The sequence below is a fragment of the Hippopotamus amphibius genome, chromosome 11 (genome assembly GCF_030028045.1).
Source record: "Hippopotamus amphibius kiboko isolate mHipAmp2 chromosome 11, mHipAmp2.hap2, whole genome shotgun sequence".
NCBI lineage: Eukaryota > Metazoa > Chordata > Mammalia > Artiodactyla > Hippopotamidae > Hippopotamus > Hippopotamus amphibius.
This window is the reverse complement of record NC_080196.1, coordinates 34,805,132-34,826,385: the sequence shown is the minus strand read 5'-3', so window position 1 is coordinate 34,826,385 and position 21,254 is coordinate 34,805,132. Positions and strand designations below refer to the sequence as shown.

Sequence of the window (21,254 nt, the reverse complement as noted above, 5' to 3'; positions counted from 1 at the left end):
ATTAACATTTATTTAAGTGCTCTGGATGGATGGTTTATGGAGACGTCTCAATTTGAAATCTGAGATTAAAAATGGGTGGTAATTATACTTGGACTGCAGAGTGTTAAAAGGTTGGGTAGCTCTCTCTCTTTTTTTAATCTCTTATATTTCACTGGATGTTCGGGTAGCTCTCTTTTTAAGACTGAGGAATCACGTCATGAAAATTCCACAAATGTGGTGATAAAGAGAAAGCAGCAGGAATTGGATTTTTCAAGAGTGACTTAGCTCCTCACCTTCATCTTGGCTGCTAAAGTTTTTTGTTTTTGTCTTTGTTTTTAATGTTGACATACAAGTTTACAGATAAGCTTTCACTGCATTTTGGAATGGAAAGAGGGTGTTGCAAAGGAAAGCATAGTAGAATTAAAAGTTGGAATGAATCAGTTATTTGCCAACTAAAGTTAAAAGTGATGTTTTCGGGGTTTTTTTTAGCATATGCAAAAAAATATTTACTGGGACATGTTCTAATTAGAGTTCTAAACAAATATCGTGTTTTTTGTTTTTAACCCCCACCCCCCGGCGGCCCCCCACCCCCCCAGCTAAAACTGGAGTGAGTGAGTGAGTGTGCGTGTGTGTGTGTGTGTGTGTGTGTGTGTCTGTGTGTGTGCAGGGCGCCTGCGGAGAATAGCACGCATCTTGTAGATCTTTAAAAAGAAAAAAAAGCCCAAAACCCCGTTTCTTGAATAAACCACACATTTCTTGAAGTTAAAAAGAATCCCAAAGGAAACAGGAATTATCAGCTTTGGAGCTTGATTTTTCGGAAAAAAAAAATTTTTTTTTTAATTAAAAAAATCCTAATCTCCACATTTTTGCTAGGCGAGAACCGAAGTTTGGAGGTAGACGAGCAGGCGAGCGGTTTGCCCGGGCGCAGAGCATGAAGGCCGGGCGGGCGCGGGGAGCGGGCTCCCGCCGCCCGGCGCGGGGGTGAGCGAGAGAGAGAGCGGAGCGCGTGTGGCCGGCGCCGCTCGGCCGGGAGCTCCCGCGCCCGCGCCCCGCGCCCCGCGCCCGCCGCCGCCGCCGCCGCCCCTGGTGCGATGGCGCAGAAACCCCGTTGACAAGGCACTGCTTTTTCATGACGGTGAGTTTCCCTTTGAGTGTATTATAATTTTGTGATAAAAATTTCAAGGAGAAAAAAAAAACACACACAACCTCCTTCCTCTGCCTCTTTCCTTCGGGGAGGGGAAAAGCGAGGGAGGGGGGGCTGGAGATCTATCTCCAGACAGACAGAAAAGAAAGAGGAGCAAATTAAACACCGAGTTGCCAAAACCAGGATATTAGGTTTCAGCCCAGAGAGCTATTGGCTAAGGCTGTGTTTTTTTTTTTTTTTTTTTTTTTGGGGGGGGGGGTGGGTTTGTGGGTGGGTGATGGTGGTGGTGGGTGGATGTTTAATGGACACGGAGAAAAGGGGAATCGAGTGTTTATGCTTTTCCCAGCGATGCCCGGGCCCCGGGAAGACCAAGTTTAGTGTCTCGGGCGGGGGCGCGGGCGGGCAGGGGGCGGTGGGGCCGGGCTGGGGGCGCCTCGGTGGGGTGGGGGCCCCGGCGCCTTTTTTTTTTTTTTTTTTTTCCTTTTCCGCGGATGCAAATTTCTGGAGCGGGGAGAGGGAGAGCCTGGGAAGGGGGATGGCGTGGCGGTTGGTGGTGGGGAGGAGAGGGGAGGGAAGCCTTTTAATGACTCATTGATTGAGCCGGTTTAAAATTAGTTGTGTGCGCGAGTGCGAGTGTGTTTTCCGCCCCCCCCACCCCGGAGCCGCCGGGAGCCGGGAAGGAGGGAGCGGGGCTCGGCGAGGGGAGGACGGCGCGGCGGGGCCGCGAGCAGGGGGCAGGGAGGGCCAGAAGTGACGGCGGGCGAGGAAGAAAAATAAGCTTTTCCAATCTCCTCCCCTCGGTTCCCCCCCCCCCCCCCCTCGTTTCTTTTCTCTCTCGGAAGCCCTTGGGTGTGAATCGCATTTTCTTTCTTCTCGGCAAAATGGACCCCGCGTCTCGAGATGGGGAGGGGAGCGGGGGGGAAGGAGGCGGCGGTGGGGACGGGGTTTATTTTTCATCCTGGCTTCCTCCTTCCCGTCGCTCGGGCGGGCGGCCGCGGCTGGGAGAGCTCGGGCCGGCCGGCCGCCCGCCCCGGCCCGGCACCCGGGCCGGCCCGGCTCCCGGCGCGCGCCTGCCGGCGTGACTGGCCCTTGCCCGTCGCCTCGCTGCCTGGGGCCGAAGCACCGCCGACCATCCGCGGCCGGGCCCGAACGAGCCCTCGCGCCGCACCGAGGACCCTCGGCCCAGCCAGGCGCCTCCTGCGGGGCCCGCGCGGCCGGTCCGAAGAGATGAGAGGCTCGGTGACACTCTTTTGGCCGAGAGCGCGCGGGCCCGACGCGGTTCGCGCCCCCCGATCGCCCCGGACGCAGGCTCTTGCGGGGGTTGTGCGGGGCGGGGTGGCGGTGGTTGGAAGGCGCTAAGATGGCGCTGGGCCTGGCCCGTCGCCAGGGCTGGTGGCGCAGTTGCTCCGCGGGCGCCATTTTCCCTGGCGGCGCGGGCGGCGCCCTTCGTGGACGCTTCGTCCGCCCGAGCGCCGGGAGGTCAGGGGCGTGGGGGCTACGCTTCGGGAGCCAAAATCTGTGCGTGGGTCGGGGGCCGAGTAGCTTGGTCCTTCCCAGGGACCCCAGACCCAACAGACGAGGCCGGAGCGGGAAGGGGCTGGGGCCGGCGGCATCTTGTTCCCTTTTACCACTTGCGTTTGAGGGAGGAAGTGGGCTGAGGGTCGAGCCTTGCAGCCGAGGGGTTCCCTCCCTGAACCCGCAACAACACCCTCCCCGCTCCCCCCGACCCCGTCAGAATTGGAGGTGAGGGCTTCCATTCGTCTTCCTGCGGCTTGAACCTGGACGGCTTTGCTTTCCCTGGCCCGGCTGGGGGTAGGGCATGGAGGCTTTTCCTTCATCCTCTCCCACTTCATTTTGATAGTTGAGTCAAACCAGTTTACAAAATTGCAGGAAAAAAAAAAGTTGAGGACAGTGCTTGTCTACTTTCTAATAGCGTGTTTCTGTATAGGTCCCCTGTGTTCGTTTTTTTAGCTGATTGTGTTTTCACAACCCTGGAGAGACTTTTCTCTAGTTGTCAAATTGTGGGAAGGTGATGGGTTCCAGTGATTTGAAACTTCTTTTTGGCTTTCATATTCCCTATTCCAAATGGTAGTAAATTATGATAGTTTCTTCTAACTCTGATCTGAAAAATTAAACTCGCCTTGAAACACCCCGGAGATATTTTTCCTTTTCCCTTCTAAAAACAAAAACAAAAAAGCACTGTTTTGGTTCATCTTTCTACTCAGTATAAGACTCCTCAGTTCCCCCACTCATTGTTTCAAGTGTTTCCTTAGAAGCATTCGTATTATCTGTCCTGTAGTAGCTGTATATCAAGGTGTGTGCGGGTTTTAACTTTGTTTTCATTTGTTACTGAAAAGATTATTGGAAGGAGGAAAAAGGTCTGTAAAGCACTGATCTGTGTAGGAGTCTACCGAGATGGAAAATAAATAGTTAAGTGGAGAAAAGTTACATAGTGGCACCATTAGGTGTGTGCTTGTGTTTACCAACACTGTAGTGGATGTTTTAGGCCCTTTAAAACTTACTATGTGTTGAACACTGCTGTATGCCAGGAACTGTGCTTGGTGTTTTAATTCCCATTTATCATATCAGTCCTGCAGTGTTGGTATTTTATTATCTATTTACCAGGGAAGGAACTAATAATGTTTGCCAAGATATTCGAATTGTTCAAGGTCTCAGAGTTTTAAGTGGTAGAATTGACAGTGGATCCCAAAAGGCATGTTCTTGGCTTTAAAATATCTGTGCTTTCCAAATCTGAGCATCAGAAATCAACTGGGGTGAGGTTTTAAAATACAGACTTGTAACATCCATTATTTGTTAGGGTCAGTCGGGTGTTTTTCAAACGGTTTAATGTGTTCGGCGGTCTCAGTTTTAAGCTTCTGACTTTGAACTTCTTGATGCCTCTAACTTCCTCCAGTTTTGAAATTCTGGCTCATCCAGGATCCCTTGAATCCAAATATGTAGGACTCTGTGTTATTCCCAAGCTCTCCAGGTGATTCCGTTGTGACAGATAAACATTCAGAACATCACTGTACTACACTATACACTGTTGCTGCCCTCTTTTGAATTGAAACAAGAGACTTGAGGTCCATATCATTTTGAGTTTCAGCACAGTGTTACTGCTCATATTATTTGTATTTTTCCCCCTGCCATTTATCAAATTGTTGAAACAATTTCCTTACAGAAAGAAAGCTTAAGTATCCCAAGACTTTAAAATTTTAGTACATATTGAAAAGTATGTAATTTCATTCTGCTGAGAAGTTATATAACATACTGTCTTCTAGGTCTAGCCGGACCATCTAGTTTAGTCAAGACAGCTATGCAACAAAAATATTGGTAGAAATGAATCTAGGGTTGATACGGAACTTAGGAATAGGGTAGAAAATATCCTGAAATTAAAACCTAGAGATCAATCCTTGAAAGAAAGGGTTCTCTTCTGAATTTTGAATTGGGAAGGTACTTTTTGGATTTTGGGAAGTAGGATGGGGAAGTTATTCTAAACATGAGACTTGAGAACAAAGTATGCATTAAAGACACAGGAGGTCAGGAAGAAGCACCCAGAGCAGGTAATGCATAGCCAACCAGACCAAAATGAGAGAGAACCAAGTCAATGAGGAGATCATTAACTTCTCTGGAGCAAGGACCACATATTTTAATTATTTTATGCTTTTCTTTCTTCTAAAATTTTCTTCTAAAATGTTTAGTGATTGCTGGGGGAATGGTTGAAAACTCATTTTTGATGCAGCTATCAAAATTATATTATCTTTGTATCCACATTCCTCTGTCCTACATTTTGAAAAGTTTTGTAAGGGGCAACTGTTAGATACCTGTGTGCAGTCTGTGTCCAGTCTAGACTAGTGAGTGGGTGGAGTTCTAGTATTTGGCTGTCCTATGTGGTTTTTCTCCCCTTGTTTTTCATGGTAAATGCCAGAGTAGTTATATTCTTTGACTAAAATCCAATAAAGCTTGAAAGGAGGGGAAATCTAAAATAAACCTGCTCAGAGGGAAAGAGTAGCTTCTTTATTTTAAAGTAGCCTTTAGTGGAATTCAAGACAGACAAGAGTTCTACCTTCATGGAATTTATAGTATAGTGGGAAAAACAGGAAAAAAGTAAACACAAATAATCAAGATAATTACAGATTTAAAAAACATAAGAAGTTAATAAGCTGGTAGGTCTAAAAGTGAGTTGTAGGGAATGACTATTTTGGCTAGTAATAGTCAAGGAGTATCCTTTTGAAAAGGTGACATTTGAGCCGAGACTTGACACATGAGCTTGTGCTAGCCATGTGAAAAGCTGGGGAGACATTCCTGGCCTGGGAACAAGTTCAAAGACCTGAAAGGCCCAGAAGGACACAGGTGTTAGAAGAGAGAAAAGCAGGAGGAGAATGCAGTGTTAGATCATGCAGGGCCTCTTGTATTAGGGCTTATGGGAGTTTTGAGATTTTAATGAAAATGAGAAGCTATTGTAGGACTTTAATTAGGGCAGTGATATGTTTTTAAATATCACTGGCTGCTCTGTGGAGCGAGAGAGGAAGCAGAAAGGGCAGTTAGGGGACTACTGCAGTGGTCAGCTCAAGATTGATAGTATCTTCGGTGAGTACAGTGGCATCGGAGGTGGAACAGAGTAGATGGTGGGTTTCAGACATATTTTGGAGGTTGAATCAGGAGTGTTTGCTTCATGGGTTGGCTGTGGAGGGAGAGAAGGAGGAATCAAAGATGCCTTCAGATTCCTGGCCTAAGCCTTGGTTGCTGGTGGTGCCAGTTGCTTGTAGAGAAGGCTAGGAGAGGGAGAGATGGGGAGGGTTGGGTAACTAGAGTTCTCTGTGGAACCTTTTAAGTTTTTGAGATAGTTGTGAGACATCCAAGTGGAAAGTCAAGTAGGCAGTGAATATTCAAGATGAGCTGAGAGGAGTGAACATAAATTTTGGGAGTCACTAACATAGAGATAGTATGTCATGGAACTGGTTGAGATCATTTGTGATTATAGAAGACTTAAGATCAAGCCCTAAAAGATCCAGTGAGGGATTTCCTTGGTGGTCCAGCGGTAAAGAATCCACCTTCCAATGCAGGGGATGTGGGTTCGATCCTTAGTTGGGGAACTAAGATACCACGTGCCGCGGGGCAGCTAAACCTGGTGCCATAACTACTGAGCTCGCATGCTCTGGAGTCTGCATGCCACAGCTAGAGAGAGGCCCGTGCACAACAATGAAGAGCTCGTGCACTGCGATGAAAGAGCCCACGTGCTGCAGCTAAGACCCAACACAGCCAAAAAAAAAGAAAATTAAAAATAATTCAGTGAGTAAAGGTTGGGCAAAGAAGACAGAGAAGGTTCAGCATTAAAGCAGGAGAGTGAATCATCCCTTTCAAGAAAAGAGGGACTGGTCTGCTCTGCCAAATACTGTTGAGAAGTTAAACTGTGAGGATAGAGGAATTCCACTTGAATTTGGCTCCCTTGACAAGTAGTTTCAGTGGCACGTGAGGATGGAAGCCAGATTGGAATGCATTGAGAGAATGGGAGTGAAGTGAACGTGAACTGCTTGTTGGGGAAGTTTTGCTGTAAAGCAAGAACAAACAGAAACTGTGTGGCAGTGGTTGGAGAGAGAGGTGGGGTCAAGGAAGCGCATTTCTTAAAATGACGGGAAATGGGAGAGCGTTTTCAAGTAGGCTAGCAAGAATATCTAATAGGGAGAGACTAATGCAGGAGAGACGTAAGACTACCAAAGGAGCAAAATTCTTTATTTTTTGGCCTCACTGCGCAGCTTGGAGGATCTTAGTTCCACGACCAGGGATTGAACCCAGGCCCTGGCAGTGAAAAGGCCGAGTCCTAACCATTGGACCAACAGGGAATTTCCACCAAAGGAGCAAAATTCTTCAGAAAGAGAAAAGAAATTCAAAACACAAGAAGAGGGTTTGCCTTTGGTAGGAGCAAGATGACTTGTAGCATAGCAAGAGAGAAGGCAGAGAATCAGCACAAGTGCCAGGAGGTTTAGGACCTGGAGGTAGAAGATAGGGCTTTCTGTTCCGGAGGCTTCTGTTTTCTCAGTGAAGTCTGAGGCAGGGCCAGAAACTGAGAGGAGAGGGTGTGGATCGTGTGAGGTGAGAAAGACACCTTGCCTTGGACAGCAGGACAGTGCACTCCCTGGGACACGAGATAGGGTGGCTGGGCATTATTGAATGCCTGGGTGTGGCTGGGGTGGGGTGGGGTGTCTGAATTTAAGGTGAAACCAGTCAATTCAGTTGTGTGGTTTTCTGCCACCAACATTCAGCTATTACAAGGGACGCAAAAGCAGCCAGGTGATCAGTTCAACCAAGATTGGAGTTTTGCCCCCCCAGGTGTGATAGGAAGAGAGGAGGTAGGGAATTGAGGGTGGTTGCAAGGGGGTGATTACAGTGATGAACCTTGGGATGTTATCTGGGTAGGAAAGCAAGAGAAGATAATGGGGGTGAGGGCCAAGAATTTAACCATGAAAATCATTTTTGGTTAATAAAAAGTGACTTAATGGGTAGAAAATTTCAGCCGGGGATGATGAAAAGGTTCTGGCACTGGATAGTGACAACAGTTGTACAAAAATGTGAATAATGTATTTAAAGTCAATGAACTGTACACGTAAATGGTAAATCTTATGTGTGTTTTACCACAATTAAAAAAATTGACTTTGGGAGTTCCCTGGAAGTCCAGTGGTTAGGACTCTGCAGGCTCACTGCCAGGGACCCGGTTCAATCCCTGGTCAGGGAACTAAAATCCCACAAGCCACCTGGCATGGCCAAAAAAAAAAAAAACTAACTTTTAAATATTTGTGGCAGGTACGGGTGTTACTTGCACACTGCCTTGGACTATGCAAAGTACTATATTTTCTATGGAAGAAAGATTTGGAAATCATACCTCAAATTATTGAGACGATATCCCCATTTTTCATGGTCCCAAACTTGAGTAGGTATAACGGTCACCTATAGACACAGAGGTTCTGGAGTGGGACCAAGAACTCTTATGTTTCCCTGTTCACTGACTTATTCTAAGCCTTTAGCATAGCATTTAAAAGAAGCTGGGCACTCAGTAAACATTTGCTGGCTAAATACTTAGACAACCTAGGTAGAGCAGAATGATGGGAACCGAAGAAAAAAATGGTTTTTGAGATAGGTAGAAATCAGCAAGGCCTTATAGTACATTCTGATCTCTGCGGGTGAGAGAAAAATCAGATTAAAGGGTGAGGAAGAGAAATAAGGGAAAGTCATTGTTTTAAAATTCAGGTAATACTAAGTGGAACTTCGTAGCACTCTCCTTAATCTCCCTTTCTCTATTCTTTCTTCAGACTGCTGTCATTCATCTTTTCATAAGGTTCCTCTGTTCCCTAAATTGCCTACAGAATAAGTAACAGTGAAGTAAAATTAGAGGAGAGTAGAATAGATGATAGGATTCAAAACAGAGGTCTGTGGTCTTTCCTGAGAAGGTAGCAAGGTCATTTGTGGGGGGCAGAGGTAAAAAGTTTTGCGTTTAAGAAAAGTAAATTTGTGGAATGTATCAGACGTAGGGGAAGAGGGATGAAAGGAATGGTGTGTAGCTGCAGTGAGGCAACATGAATTAAGCAACATACCAGTTGCATCTGCATGGCCTGGTTCTCATACTCAGTAATGTTCTAGAATAGAAGTAGAAAACACAGTGGGCTGGCAGAAAGCGGCCGGGGGTGGGGTGGGGCGGGTATTAAATGAATGTGAAGTGGGAGAGCTGACAGAGAAGGAAAGAGGTGTGGAAACCTTGTAAGTGGTCCCTTGCTGAATGGAGATGGGCCCAGGAGGTGGCTTTGCTGGGGTGGCTTGCCCATGTGTAGTGCAGTTCACAAGTGCTCAGGACTGGCAGCATACCCGGTATGGGAATGTGGAAGAAAGAGGTCTTGGGGAGAGGCAGCTAGGGGCTTGATCTTTTTTCCCCCTTACCTCATCTGTACTTCCATTTGGGAAAAGATCCTGAGACCTCACTGTACCAGATCTTAAACCCAGGTTCCCCTTCCCTGTAATCCTAATCAACTTTAATTTTATGTAGTTGTGATTTAATTATAAATTTCTTCTTAATAAAGTTGGAAAATTGAGCATTTTCTGTTTTTGTGGGTTCTTTGGCTTATCTTGCATACACATTGAACATTCATATTACCTGAAATAAAAATCCTAGATGTGAGGGAATGAGGTATGAAAGGTATTGCCATTCTAGGAGGGGCTTATTTCATTTCAGCTAAAATCCAGGGTGCTTCCTTGTATCATCAGAAATGAAGCATGGTGTCCTGGACCTGGGATTGAAACATTTTCACAAGAAAAAATGGGGGAAAGGAGAAAGAATATTGTTAAACCTTAACATTATTTCAGGCCCTGATGGGTGTTTAGTATTATTAAATTCTAACACCCTGTAGGTAGGTTTGTCTCCATTTTATAGATAATGAAACAGGTTTAGAAGTGATAAATAACTTGTCCAAGGTTACATTACTAAGGGACAGAGCTGGGATTTGAGTATATACTGTGTGTCCATACATCATACATTCTGCCACTGGTATTAAGCCTACGTATAAATTTTATCTACAAATGATGGCCTACTAGTTGAACAATTTGGGGTCTTAAAATTGGATGACCTTTGTTTCAATAGGAGGAATAGGGAAAAGTAGCATTTTATTGATAAATAAAAGTGATGTCCAAAAAACCCAGAATCTTATGTCGATAGTCAAATTTTAGGTCAGAGCAATTATTCTGCTCCTGTTGCAGATAATTCCGTTTTTATTTGTATAGTATGGTGAGTCAAACACGCAGACCATTTTAGCTCTATACTTGGGAGCAATCAGGGATTATGAATCATATCTTTCACTTAACAAAAATCCTAATTGGAAAAGAGAACGCTTAGAACCTTAATTAAACATGCTATGGTGCAGCTCAAGTTGTTCCCTCACTTGGAATGTTGTCAATGTAATCATAGCACAGATTTGGGGGAAAGGATTTAGAAAGTACAAAGTACGACTCGCTTTAAAGAAACATTCTTTTAAAGAGGCCATATGGTAGGCTGAATATAAGGTCAGTAAGGTAACGTGTCAGAAGGATTTTTTCCTCTTCTTTTTGACTCCACAAGAAAGCTGAGCCCTGATGGACAACAGTAATGAAAGATGATAAAACATTCTTACTGTGGATTTCTGAGTTCACTGGGGCTGCGCTACAGCTCTTGAGGAGTGTTAAGTTGCTCCCTGAACAGTCTGAGGTAGTGCATGATTTCTTCATGCGAGGCTGCCAAAACTAACCCGAATTTTCCTTCTCTCTCAATGAGAACCAGCCCTCTCACTACTTGCTAGTGATAAGCCTAATCTGGGGAGATGAAGAATTTCAAAATCTTGTGGTAAGTGTAATATGGGAGAAACTTTCAAAATTTGTTATTTAGATTCAATCTTCCGAACATAACTAAGGACTCTTAAGACTGCTATTGTATGTATTAAAGTCACTCATCTTTAAAAGTTGCTTGCAGTGTATTTCAGATTTTTATTGTAATTTTTTAAAAAAGATAATCAGTTTCCTGGTTTTTATTTTATAATTGACATTCAGCTCTCCTTAGAGTATTTTACAGCATTAGGACCACCCCCATCAGTTGGTTTTTAGCAATAATTTTTAAAGCCCTAAGCATTTCCCCTGAATTAAAAAAAAAAAAAAAAAAGGCTGTAGTTGTTGAATGTTTAGTTTTAGTGTAATATACATGAAAGTTTTATGAATATAAAATAACTTAGAGCAGTTTATAATTTATTCTTTTCAGAAGTCATTTCTCAATAAGTAGTAGAACTGGAAAAACCTGGATGCCATTTTGAGAGGTTAAATTTTAAATTTTTGTTTTTGGCAAACAAAGGTATTACATACAAAATTAGAATTACTGTCAAAGAAAATTTTCTAGAGCAAAGTTTAGTTTTGTAGACTGGACAACCTGGGAAGTAGATTAGTAGACTGTTTTTTTCTAATGTGGAGAAATGCCTTCAGATTTAGAAGTAACTCATTCCATGTGTAGAGACTTATCCACACACACAAAAAAAAATTGGATTTTTTTCTCCTTATTACTGAGAGTAAGAGTTGTTTTTGACTGCGTGGTTTTAACTTGGAAGTATTTCTCCTAGGATTTAAAATAAAAATGAATACTGCTATATTTAGACTTCTTTTAACTCTGATATTTCCTAGAAGTGCAAAGAAATATATTTAGAAATAGGAAGTAAGAATAAACTGACCTATTTGTATTCTGATTCTCCGGATCTGTGAGAATCTTAGGATTGGAGAGATCCTAAGAGTCCAGCCCCTTTTCTCTAGGTGTGATCACACTTAAAAGATGCAGATTTACATCTGCATTTACTAGAGGTGTTTGGAGCTGCTTCTGTCCATTAACCTCAAGATCACTTGCTTATTTACTTATTTTATGTATTTTTTTTTTTTTACTGGTCTAATTAACAAAGTAAAAAAATAACTGATTTCTTTTTTTTTGAGCTCACTTCTCCCTCCAGCTACTGCCCTAATTCTTTGCTCCTCTAGGTTTGTTGTTTGTTTTTCCAAATTTTAAAAACTATTTTACTTGTTTCTCTTTATTATGATTTTTATGTCACATGGTTAGAATTATTTTCTGTTACAGCATATATTATATAGGTAAAACAATCTGAAAGTAAATGTTCAAAGAGAATAATCAAAGAAAAATGAAATTTGGGGAACTATGTTTGAAAAAGAGGGATGGGGAGGGCCTTAACTTTCTTAGAAATGTAAAATGGACATTGTGTCATGAGAAATACCTGTGCATACCAGAGAAGATTTCCTTATCTTTTTAATATATTTTATGAGTACTGAATTATTACTGTACATTCTTTTTTAATTTGCACTGTCATGTTAAAGTTCTAAGGTTAAACTAGAGAAATAATTAAGAAATTACCATAAGTCTTGCAGGGGTGTGTTTACATATCTTCCCCACCAATACTCACAAAGAGAATTGTGCATGTGCTACAGTCAAGATGACTGAAAAGATCCACATCTAATGTTAAAAAGCTGTCTAAACTGTTTTTCAAAAATATGCATATTGGATATGCAGTACAAAATGAACAATATAGAGAGATATGTTAAAATCTTCATGTAAATAAATACTTTCTTGCTATACATACATGTAAACTTAAATTGTTTTATAGAACACATTTTCATTGTAATTAGATGCTCTCAAACCAGAACTAATATCATTAGATCAAAAAATGTGACATAAAACCTATTTGACATTAACTATTTATGTTTGTCATACATTACATAAATTCTCAACTCATTATTTAAAATATGTTCTATGTTCCAAATTACCTTACTATCCAGATGTCACCTTGAGCTTGATTCTCAAGAATGTCTTCAGGATATAATATACATGAAAGTCACAAAGCAAATAATTTCTTTTCAGAGCATGATATGGATTTGGTATATGTATACATATTATATGTATATACCTTTAAAATATTTTCCACTCTTTAAAGATTAATTTAAAATTAAACATATTCTGGGAATTTTCTGGCAGTCTAGAGGTTAGGACTCCACACTCTCACTGCCGAAGGCCCAGGTTAGTCCTGTTTGGGGAACTAAAATCCCATAAGCCAAGTGGCATGGCCAAAAAAAAAAAATTAAAAATATTTTGGGTTCTTTTCTTGCTTTCCAGAATGTTTATTCTCTAAATGGAATGTCTTGTTTTGAAAAGTTATTACTATAACTATCCTGAAAGAAAAAACCACTGACCTGATAATTCATCATCAAATATTTATTAAATGCTAATTTGGTACAGGGCGCTTGGAGGGCACAGGAATGTGTGATCTAGCTAGATGGACAATAGGTACACACAGAAAAGTACACAGCAGTATATGACAAGTGCCAAGTGAGAGCAAAGGAGAGAGAGCCTTTGACCGAAGTATGTGAGTGCATCCATCCATCAACTCACTCAGCAAATATTACTGACCACCTAATGTGTGCCAAGTGCCATCCTAGGCTCCAAGATGCCTCACTGAGCAGGGCTCTCATGAGAAGACAGGCAGTAAACCTAGGTAAACTTTGTAGTAAGTTATAGGGGGGAAAAAGCAAGACAAGGAAGATGTGGAATGCTGGAGGATGGGAAGGTAAAGCAGAGAGTTGAAAGAAGTAAGGGGTGAGCCTTATCTCAAGGAATGACATTCCAGGCAGAGAGCAGCCAGTGCAAAGGGCCTGAGGCATGAGTATGCCTGGTGAGTTAGGTATGGTAAGTCAGCAAGGGCTAGAATCAGAAAGAGGTCATAGAGGTTTGGGGGCGAGAGAGCAGTTGTGTACTCAACGGGTATTCACAGTTGACCATAGAAAAAAGGATTTTGGTTTTTACAAAGAGAAAAATGGGGATTCATTGCAGGGTTTTGATTTATGTTTTAAGGGCATTACTCAGGAGGTTGGGGTGAGAGTGGATTGTAGGGGGTAAAAGAAGGAGAGCAGAGAGGCCAGATGAGAGGTGATAACAGCTTGGACTAGGGAGATTGCAGTGGAGGTGGTGTTTGGTTGGATTCTGGATCTATTTTAAAAGTATAGCTGATGGAATTTCTTGATGGTTGGGATGTAGAGTGTGAGAGAATGAGCAGTGAAGGGTTACATATAAAAAATGAAATTTGAACTGGAGCCTAAGGAATTTGTTGATCAGGAGAAGATGGCAAAGCAGAGGAATTTAGGTGGAAAAGAAATTAAATGAGAAGTATATGAGAGGGGCAGGACAGTGGGGTAACTTCTTTGGATGAAGTGAGAAGTTTCTAAAAGAGGAGAGAGAGAGAAAAGCAGGAAGACTGAGGTGGAATATTGGGATAACAGTTTGTGAAAGGCACTCAATGCAAGGCCAAAGTGTATTTGAATTTTTCCTCACGTATAAAAAAAAATCATAAAGTTTTTCAAGCAAAGCAGTTATTTGACAAAGAAAGAAGCATTGTAGTTAATAATAGCTTTGGAACCAGACAGATCTGTGTTCCAACCCTGCCTCTTTTCCTTTCTGTGCTGTCGCCAGTAAATTATGTAACCTCTCTAGGGGCATGTGCCTTAGTTTCTCTGGATTGAGGATTTACCTTGCAGAAGGAGTTTGCAAGGATTAACTGAGATCATGCATACAGAGGGTTAACAGTGCTCACTCATTTGGAGCTTAGCTGTCACTACTTTTTAAAATTATTGTTATAAAAATAATGTTAAAGCAGTGTTTAATTATACTAGTCTGCTAACAGTGAATGAATGACTGAATGACTCCTTTAGAAAATGAAATTGACTTTTTGGCTTAAGTGAATTATTCCTGCCAGCCAGTATTGCCTTACAAGACTAGGCATTGCCCCTTGAAATTCCTGTTAGTTGTCCAGTAGTATACTTTTATCAGAACAGCAGGGGATGTCACACAGGGTTTTCCCCCCAAACATTTAGAGATCAAATATAACAAATTCTTATCTTGACATTCTCAGTTTAGTATAGAAAAGACTAAGAAATTTAGCAGTAGAAACCTGCTGTCACTTTAAAACCCACTTTCCAAAAATCAGTGTCCTCCTGAACACTGGTCTGCAGAATGCAGGTTTAGAAAATGCTGGGAAAGTGAAAAAAGGCTTATGGGCTTTAATTTCATTTAAGTATAAAACATACTTTAAAAAATAAAAATATGCTAAAGAAAAAGACTGAAAAAGTATGTTCCACAGTGTTAGCTCGGGCTGCCATAACAAAATACAGTTGCCCCTTGAACAACATGAGTTTGAACTGCATGGGTCCACTTATGCACAGATTTTTTTTTTTTCTCTGAATACCTACTACAGTACTCACGATCCACAGTTGGTTGAATCTGCGGATGCAGAGGAACTGCCTATGTAGAGGATCAACTATAAAGATACTATATGCGCATTTTCTATTGCATAGATGATCAGTGCCCAAAACCCTTGAGTTGCACAGCGGTCAACTGTACCATAGACTGGGTGGCTTAAACAGCAGAAACTTATTTTCTCACAGTTCTGGAGGCTGAGCAGTCCAAGATTGGGGCGCCAACCAATTTGCTTGCTGGGGAAGACCCTCTTCCTAGCTTGCAGACTGTCACCTTCTTGGGGTTCTCACATGAGCTCTGGACTCTCTTCCAACCCTATTGGATTAGGGCTCTACCCTCATGAATTCATCTAACCTTAATTACTTTTTAAAGACCCTGTCTCTAAATCCAGCCACAATAAAGCTTAGGGTTTCAACGTGAGGGTTTTTGCGGGGGGGGGGGGGGGGGGGGCGGATACAGTTCAGTCCACGGCAGTTAACTGCTAGGCAGTGGAATCATAAGTGATCTTCATTTGCATCTTTATACATTTCTGTAGTTTCCAAACTTTCTGCAATTGAGATTGTTGGGTGAGACTGGGTTCCACTTCTAGATTTCACTTATATGAGTTACCTAGAGTAGTCAAACTCACAGGGACAGAAAGTAGAATGGTGATTGCCATGGGCTGCAGGGAGGGGAAAGGGAGAGTTAGCATTTAATGGGTACAGAGTTTCAGTTTTGCAAGATGAAAAGACTTCTGGAGATGGATGGTGGTGATAGTTGCACAACAATGTGAATGTACTTAAAACCACTGAACTGTACAGTTAAAAATGGTGAAGGTGGTGAATTTTATGTTGTGTATTTTACCACACATACAGACAAAAATTGGAGTTAAACAGATTGGGTTTAAATACTAGTTCTGTGTTGAGATCTAGTGGTTCTCAAACATGAGTGTGTATCAAGATTACCTGGATGGTTTGTTTAACACCCCCTGAGTTCCTGATCCAGTAGGTCTGGGATGGGCCTGAGAATCTGGATTTTTAACAAGCTCCTGGGTGACTGAGATCCTACAGCAAGTCTTGGTTTCCCTGTTTATAAAAATGGGTCTGTGAACCACTTGTGAGGCTTATGTGAGAGTACTTGATTCAGGAGCTCTCAGCATCAGTTTTAGTTTCTTTTTAGCAAATTGTTTGCTTTTTCCTCAAATAGTTTACTATTGGGTTTTTTTCTCATGTATTTAAGATCATTTTATACAAACATGAAGAAATAACTTTTTTTAAATTTATTTTATTCAAGTATAGTTGATTTACAATATTGTGCTAATTTCTGCTTTACAGCAAAGTGATTCAGTTATACATATATATATTCTTTATCATATTCTTTGATTTGTCACAGGATATTGAATAGAGTTCCCTGTGCTATAGAAATAACATTTTTAGAAACATATTAAAGTCTTCAAATATGTAAGAAGCATGTAAAATTAACTTTGCTTCTTAGAAGATTAAGATTATTTCCGTCCAATGGCTAGATTAGGGTTATCTTTGGAACTAATACTTAATATTAAACTTTTTTCCTTTTCCAAATTATGTGTGTGCTGTGTGTTTAGATGTGTGTGTAGGGGGTTATATTCTGGTGAAAACAAGGGTTATAGCAACTCCCTTTCCTTCATCCCCCACTTCCATAAAAAAATCCCATGAAGAAAACCTCTTGGAAACCATATGTAAATAATTAGGGTGAATGTTATTCATACCTCTTCAACAACTGTTCTTAAATCTTAAAAGATTTCCACCTTATGCCTCTCCATAAAGGCTGACAAGGGGCACATGAGCCCCTAGGCCAGTGTTTTTCCTAACCTGAGTTCTATGAAAGTCTCTAGATGAAGACTGTCCAGTATGGGGGCTACTAGTCACATGTGGCTATTAGTATTTGAAAGGCACCAGTTAGTGCTTGTGCTCTGTCAAGTCCACACCAGATTTTGAAGACTATGAAAAAAAGGATGTAAAATATCTCATTAGTTTTATGTTAATTACATGTTGAAATGATTATCTAAGTAAATACTAAATACTTTTTTTTTTTAATTTTGTCCAAAATATTTTTGGGTATTCTGGACAAAATAAAATACAGTTGACCCTTGAACAACATGGGGGTTAGGAGCATCAGCCCCCTGTGCAGTCAAAAATCCACATGTAACTTTTTATCCCCCCAAAACTGAAATAACTAACAGCCTACTGTGGAACAGAAGCCTCACTAACTAGTCAATTAGCATATATTTGGTATGTTGAATAATTTGGTATGTTGTACTTTGAATGCTTACAGAAAAGTAGGCAAGAAAAAAAATGTTACTGAGAAAATCATACATAGGGAAATTCTCTGGCAGTCCAGTGGTTAAAACTCTGCACTTATGCTTGGGTTCAATCCCTGGTTGGGTAGCTAAGATCCTGCATGCCATGCAGCAAGGCCAAAAAAAAAAAAAAAAAAAGAATCATACAGAAGAGAAAATACATTTAGAGTACTATACTGCATGTTCATACCATAAGTTTATGAACTCTGTTTACAAGATGAATTGTCTTGTCTGTCAGTACCTACATCAGTATTGTCTTAGTTAATACAAAACACTGTAGATGGTTACAGATGGTATTTCTAACACTAGACATCAAAAATGAAAAGATAATGTTAAAAAGGAAATGTATATTTATATATAGGTGTAGTGATTCATGCATTGGTAAAGAAAAAGCAGCAACATGATTCTTCATGGTGACCTTATGTCATCTATACGATTTCTTCACAGTAGCCCAGTCTCTATGCTAATGAATGAATCATTGTAAAATGTTTATGGCATATAGTATTACAGTCACATTCATAATATAGTATTGGAAACGTTATATTTTTCTAAAAAAACACTTACCTATTATGATAGGGTGAATGCACGTTCTCCAATTATGAGAGAGACAGAGGCAGAATTTATAGTAACGTAATTCTTTTTTTTTAATTTCTTTTCAAATTAAAAAAAAAATTTTTTTTGTTTTTCCTGATTTTTTGGCTACACTGCATGGCATATGGGATCTTTGTTCCCCCACCAGGAATCAAATCTGTGCCCTCTGCATTGGAAGCACAGAGCCTTAGCCACTGGACCACCAGGAAATTCCCATGGTAATGTAATTCTTTGAAAGCAAAGTTATAAAACAGTAGGAAAACAAACACTGTTAATTTTGTATTAAATATCACTCACCTTATGCCTATGTAAGGATAGGCTATCCATTTCCCTACAGGTCTTACGTACGATGTTCTACATGTATATATTTGTAAATGTATTGAAAAAAAAAATTTGTTGTATACGTGGACCCTCTCAGTTCAAGCCTATATTGTTCAATGATCAACTGTATATTACAACAAATCACACTTTAAAAAATTTAGCTACTAGGACATTTTGAATCTCGTGTGGCTCTCACTTGTGACTCATGATGTTTCTGTTGGACAGCTGTGCCGCTCTAGACCCACGGGAGTTAATAGGTGTTGGGAGTGGAGCTGGGAGAGAATGGAGGGTTCTGTGGCAAAGCTGGTGTGAGCAACAGTGACAAAAAGCAGGAGGTCTGATGCGTACCATGAATTACTGAGAAGGACGTGATGTGTAGCATTTCCCAAAGTTACTTCATTATGAAACCTCTGCCAGCCTTTTTTTGTTTAAAGGACTCCTTTCCCCAAAGTCTTACATGGAAAAGACTGTAAAATGCTGTTCTCAGCCACGGTATTCCCACAGCTCCTTTCTTCAAGCCAGTGTCAATGTATTTCTCCTTACTTATATTTCTCCCTACTTTTTATAGTGATAGATGTACAATAATGTGCTTCACTTTTCTCAGCAAAAATACCTTATAATAAGTTGATTTAAAATTTTAGAATTTTAATTGATGCAGTAGTGAGAGTTTTTGCTATGGAAGAAAGGATTTTAAGATTTTCAACTGCTTTTTTTTTGGCATGGGAAACATGTACAGAAATCAGACCTTCCAAAAATCACGTTTCTACCCACAAAGATGAGAAGCAGCATGGGCTTGGGAATTAGAGATTTGAGTTCAGACTTCTGTTATGCTACTTACAGACTGCAATGCTGGGCAAGTGCCTTACATTCTCTCTAAAAATAGATAATACATACCTGGCAGTATTGTGTTAGAAGGATTAGGACTGTGTAAAGTTCATGCCAGAGGGAAGACACTTAGTGAGTGTTAGCCGCTACTACAGTTTGTTTGTTTTTTTTTTTTGCTACTACAGTTTTTATCATATCTTGTGCCCCGGTATATTAATAATTGACATTAAATTAATTTAATTTATATTTTATAATAGTTAATAATAATAAAAGCAATAATAATTAATTGTAAAAGGGGCTTAATTCTACTGTAAATATCCATGCTAGTATATGTTTATTTTCATGCACTTTGATAATGCTTACTACAATTTGAAAAATTATTTCAGATGTAGGTGTCTTGCCTTTCCAATAAGATTATCAGCTAGTTGAGAGCTGGGACATACTATATACTTGTGTGGGGCTTTTTTGTGTTTCTTTAATCCTCTACGCTGCCCTTCCATCACAGGCTTATTTTAATAATCATTGAATCATGTCCTCATTATCATTAGTATGATAAATTACAGTACTGCTTAATATATCATGCTATTTTTTATAAATTTATTTATTTATTTATTTATTTATTTATTTATTTATTTATGGCTGCGTAGGATCTCCATTGCTGCGCACCAGCTTTCTTTAGTTGTGGCGAGTGGGAGCTACTCTTTGTTGCAGCGCACGGGCTTCTCATTGTGGTGGCTTCTCTTGTTGCAGAGCATGGGCTCTAGGCTCGCGGGCTTCAGTGGTGTGGCTCGTGGGCTCTAGAGCACAGGCTCAGTAGTTGTGGCGCTCAGGCTTAGTTGCTCTGCAGCATGTGGGATCTTCCCGTCCCAGGGCTCGAACCAATGTCCCCTGCATTGGCAGGCGGATTCATAACCACTGCACCACCAGGGAAGTCCCTATATCATGCTATTTTAATGTAATTTCTTAAAGAAAAATGATGATATTAACTATGGAATCATTAACAAAATTTGCAAGCTTTCATTAGAAGTTTAAGAAAAAGTTAAATAATGACAAACCTTCGTGGAAAAATAATTTTACCAAGTGAAGCAAAATCGAAGAACTTAAATATTTAGAGAGGTAAATAAGGTGTTCTAAAGGCAAGGCTATGAAGACATAATGAAGTAAGAAAAATTTATTCTAATTTTTCCAAAAGAATGATACTGAATAATGGCAGTAATAGAGCTATGGGTCTGTCCTATTTTAAATGACCCAGAGTGATAGAAGAGAATCAAACTTAATGAAGTCTTTACCTCTTTCCTGAGGAAAAGGGTTGTGTTGTGGGCACAACCCTCTCAGAAGATGCGACTGTGTTCTAAACCAGTTACACAGTTTCCCCGACACCACTTACTCCTAGCACACGTGACTGCCAGTTCAGAATCATGTGGTTTTAAGTTAAAAACATTTGATGTCTTTTCACTTCCAAGCATTCATGTAAAAACTAGAAAAGTAAATGTTTATGGGACTATTTTCTACATTGGACATTTGGGAGAATAAAGATGTGAATTTTGACTAAGCTTTCCAGAAGGGGCTGTTGCATGTTTATCAGGTGAAACTTACCTTTGTATCTCACTCTGGTCTAAGGTGGAGAATGTTGATGGGCTTTTCCACTGCAGTGTCAGGTCTTTTAAATTATAAAATGCATTTATGTTGTCCTCTGCTAAGCTTGCAGAAAACTAGGTTACACTTGACCTTCCTCTCTCAGGAAATTCTTTGATAACTTTGGTGATAGTGAAAAGTATCCTTTCTGCAGTATTGAAATCAACAGCTTTCTGCTACCATCCTGTGCATCTGGCAGCACCTTCAGCATCTTTGCGTTACAAAAAAGTACCTTCAAACAGTGTGTAGAAATGGCCATTGTGTGCTTAGCAAGTTTAAAAATATATTATGAATTATAGTCAGATGTTCAGAATCCCATTTTGTTTGTTACTGGACTGAGTTTATTCGTTTCACATGTCCTAGGCCCCAACAGTGGAAGGGCTCCATGACCTGACCCCTAAAGGATCTGTGGATAGAATTAGGGAGAGAGAGGCCCATGAATTTAGATATGAAAAAAAGTTGCATGTTTTCACTAGACTCCCATTGAAATTTATTATTTCCTAAAACTGTGAGTGAAGGCCACCAACTACAGTAGTATTAACAGTGCCTGGGAATGTTAGCAGTAGAAATATTGTTTATCACATTACATTTGCAGATATCTGGAAAGATTACTTATCTCCTAAATGGTAGTAGTTACT

At 40.8% G+C, this 21,254-nt stretch overlaps 1 protein-coding gene across 3 annotated transcripts in view; it reads left to right on the top strand.

Annotated features, from left to right (window-relative positions):
• Positions 1-858: 858 nt before the first annotated feature.
• Positions 859-21,254, top strand: part of BICRAL (BICRA like chromatin remodeling complex associated protein) — a 76,623-nt gene continuing 56,227 nt past the window's right edge. For 2 of the 3 annotated variants that reach the window (XM_057699052.1, XM_057699055.1), the window contains exon 1: positions 859-1,114. The gene's annotated coding sequence lies outside the window, so the exon portion shown is untranslated. Of the gene's footprint in view, positions 1,115-9,424; positions 10,485-21,254 lie in introns of those variants that run through there. The other variant, XM_057699053.1, reaches the window with a different exon arrangement.